This window comes from Pteropus medius, unplaced genomic scaffold, assembly GCF_902729225.1.
Source record: "Pteropus medius unplaced genomic scaffold, Ma_sr-lr_union100, whole genome shotgun sequence".
Taxonomy (NCBI): Eukaryota; Metazoa; Chordata; class Mammalia; order Chiroptera; family Pteropodidae; genus Pteropus; species Pteropus medius.
Genome location: NW_024347788.1, coordinates 5,260,660 through 5,264,663, shown reverse-complemented (window position 1 = coordinate 5,264,663; position 4,004 = coordinate 5,260,660). Strand labels below are relative to the sequence as shown.

Genomic DNA, 4,004 nt, shown 5'->3' with positions numbered 1-4,004 from the left:
TAGCTTTGCACCTGAAGATCTAATAATCTTCTAGATATGTTCATTTTTTCACAAAAAGATTTTAAATCAGAATTTGTCAGTCGACTTTTACATTTTTAAAGTGTCGTGTTCCTTGCCCTCTGTGCCCTTCCACCTTATCTTGCCATCTAGGGTGAAGTCCACATTTACTCCTACCCTTTGGGGGTCGTCTATATGGTCCCCGTTTTGGAAAAACATGTCCTGCCTAGAACAAGAGATGATTCAGAGCTGACATTCAGATCCTAAATATTTTTAAACTTTTTCCTCCGCAGATATCCATTCCACTGTCCCATGGTCCAATTCATTGAAATAGTGTCTGTTTATGGCAAATAATCCTTTAGCCATTATAGGTGACAGTAGTTCCTTCCGGTTTTCATAACTCATAAAGGGAAGCAGGTTCCATTTGAAGTATAGTCCCGAGCTGAATCCTCCCTGTTCTGTAGGAGACGGTGGCAGGTGAGTGTGTCTGCACCGATGCTGGCAGTCAGTGCAGCCGTGGTCTCCGGGTCCTCCTGGATGACGGCTGGCAGGGACTGCAGCCCCATCACACTCTCTCTGCAGTGGCTGTCCGGGGACACCGGGACTTCTGTAGTGTGGGCTGCTCCAGTCATTCCTCCCCACATCAATCCCTCACGCTTTGTATTTCTTTTGACTTTAATTTTCCCAGCCAGGTATTATCCAGTTCTCCTTTCAAATCCTTGAAGTCACTATCATTATCCACAGAGATGATTTCATGAGGATGATGTGCCAGAGTGTGGTCTCTGACTCAGAGTGTGGTCCTAAGGAAGGCAGACAAAGCTTCGTTGTAGAGACTAACAGCACTAGAACCTGGCAGTTGATTCAAGACTTTTCTTCATAGGCCACATTCCTCGTGTCCGGCAAATGTCTATGGCAGCCCAGGTGGTTACCAGCTGGCATCTAAAGGCGTGTTTCTGACAGTCCAAGACTCTCAGTTCTTGGTCACTTCCATTAAAGACCTATCCAGTTCAGAGGAGAATTTCCCGTTGCCTTTTCCTGGATCTCCAAATACGGTTGCCCATCACGTCACAATTGTGTTTGCTTTGAACTAAGATGCTAATACTGGACTTTGACCTTGAGCGAAGTGGGGACAAGATTTGGGGGAGGACGGTCCACGGGACCCTTCGATGAGCACGTTCTTAGGCAACTTGAATCACTTCGCGAAAAGCAAAACTGTCCATATCACAGATATAAAAAAAAAGCACCCATAACAGAAATACTGAACGGTGACACTTCCTGTTATAGACTTAGCATAGCTGAAAGGCCTCTTTGAATCTCCCGAAACAAAAGCCACTGGAGCCAGAAACTGTTCCTAGAGACTGAGTATGGACTAAAATGAGAGCGATATACTCCTGAGAAGCATCTCGGGGCGCTCCCAAGCTTAAGTGGGCATTCCCTCCAGAAACCCCATCAAGTCCTCACGGTCAAGATCCCAGAGAGGTTCCCTCCTGACTTCCAATGCCAGCCGCCCGGCATCCTGGCCTCCAGGATCCGGCCGTGGCACCCTCCCTCCTCCCCCAGTCTGGGCCCCGCTGCTCAAGCCGCAGCCCACAGAACCGCCCAGGGAGCTGGGGGAGTGAGGGAGGCTGAGCAGCCCAGCTACGTGCAGGCCACGGGCACAGTGGTGGCCATGAGCTCGCCCGGCCCCCGGACCTCGTGCTCCTCCCATTTTTTCTTTTCTTTTTTTCTTTTCTTTCCCTTTTTCTTTCTTTTTTTTCTTTCCCTTCCCTTTCCAGATTAGAATCCAGGCTCTTAAAATTAAACAGGAGTTAAGAGCATGTCTTGGGAGATGGCAAGAAAGGTGTTCGAAGAATTCCATGCCTCTCTTGATTCCATTTTGAAGTAAGCCAAGACATATTTGAAAGAGAAAAGACAGGGCCAAGCTCTCAGAGCAAAAAGAATATGGAAAAATAACAGTGCTCTGCTGGTAACCGGTAGTCATTTTTTTAAAATTAGCTGAAAATCTTCCTTTTGCAAGATTTTGTAAATTGTTTTCTGTCTTCTAGTGTGGAGGCTGGTATTTACCTTGGAGACACACTGCTTGTTTGATGTACGTAGCTGCGTTAATATTATCTCTTCTTAGGCAGAAGTAAGGCATTTTGTCCAAGCATGTGGCACACTGATTAGTGGATAGAAGGTGCTAAATAATTTCTTGAATTAAATAGAAGTATTTTGGCTTATTTTGAGTCTCTTCTGAGATTTTATTTATGTTGGCTATATAAAGCAGTAATTGAAAAGTGTAAAAATAATATTATCTACCTTATAGGGCTATTGGGAGTGTAATGAAGCTAATATTTGGAGTGATTTAGTTTATGCTCGACATACAGTAAGGCCTCAATTAAAGCTTTTATTACTTTTGTTGAGCTATTACCGATAATTAACACACGTAGTACCCATGTGTATATGTGTGCGTGTAAGTTCCTATATGTATACATTCATGTGTGCACATGGATTTTCTAATACTGTAAATCAGGATTTTTTAAAATTTATTTAAATTAGTTTCAAGTATACAGTACATTGGTTAGACATCTATATAGTTCATAAAACAACCCCCCCAATTGCTCCCTCCCTCCCCTGGCCCTCCACTAGCCATCATATGTGCTGACTGCATTCCATGCTGTGCTCCCCATCCCCGTGACCAACTATCAACTACTAATCTGTCCTTCTGTAACCCTTCACCCCATTCTCCCAACCCCGCTAACCCCCCTCCCCTCTACTCGTCACCAAATTGTCCGCTATATTTCATTAGTTATTTTTATTCCTTAGATTCCACATATAAGTGAAATCATATGGTATTTATCTATAAATAAGGATTTATATGCGCCTCTACATTCACTTAAAATGATTCCTTACTTTATTTTTGCAGTTTAAATTTATGTACTTTTTTAAGACAGTATACATTATTACTGCACGATATACTTTTGAAGAGCCATTCTAATCTTTATAGCTTTCAATATTTTTAAATCCATCTTTAAAATGTGGGCTTATCTCCTTGAGTCCAAGAGAAAGAGCTAGGTTTCCAAAATTGAAAAAAAAAAAAAAAGTGTGTCATTTCTACCTAAAGCACGGGCACACGTGAATTTTATAGGACTGGGGAAGATTAACTAGGAGCTCAGTGCGGTGTGAAGACATCTGAGAAGCAGTAGGAGATGATACTTGACCTTTTGAGGCTTCTCAAGGGATTGAAGTTAAAGCAACTCCAGGTGGTCTTCAGAATCACTTGACATTTCCCGTAAATGATGGGCCGAACACGAAAAAGCCAGAGGAAGTCAGTTATAATCAAGTTCCATTTCACCAACTTATTGAATATATTTATTTAAACCATGTTTTTGGCTCTGCAGTTAGTCTATCCAAAATGCCTATCTGTACTCATCTTGGCAACCATCATGATGCTGGTCTTTCTCAGAGTAACACGGCTCTCAGTCTACTCCAGAGTTTCAGCAATTGCATGGGTGTTAATTACCTAAATCCATGTTGCTGGCCCCAACATTTTTCCTGAGACCATGACCCATATTTTTAACACCTTCTTTCTCTCTCCATTTGAATAGCCTATTAGTACCTAAGACTCGGGTTCTCCATTTTTTCATGATGCATTAGTGTCTGCTGTTTGATGTGCTCTATACTCAGCACTATGGGTACGAAGATGACAAAACAATGGAGCCTCTTCCGGGGGCCACTTGCGATCTAAACCACAAGTCCACAAACTTTTTTTTTTCCTTTCCCTGAAAAAGGTCAAATAGACCCAATTTTTGATAGAAGCTGGAAAGGCTTTCCCAATACACAGTGGCAGTCACCTGCTCCTCAACTTTGGACCCATTTTGCACCATGCACTTACCCCTATTATACCATTACATTTCATTGGAGTTATTTCTTTGTATCGGGGGTCAGCAAACTGCAGACTGCAGGCCCAATCCCGGCAGTGGACTGGACCTTAAAGAATAAGTAGATTACAAGTTGTTAGAAAATGT

The 4,004-nt window shown here is 42.7% G+C and overlaps 1 pseudogene; it reads right to left on the bottom strand.

The window, feature by feature from the left end:
* Nucleotides 1–398: 398 nt before the first annotated feature.
* Nucleotides 399–1,705, bottom strand: LOC120614426 (polypeptide N-acetylgalactosaminyltransferase 11-like; annotated as a pseudogene).
* Between the last annotated feature and the right edge of the window lie 2,299 nt (nt 1,706–4,004).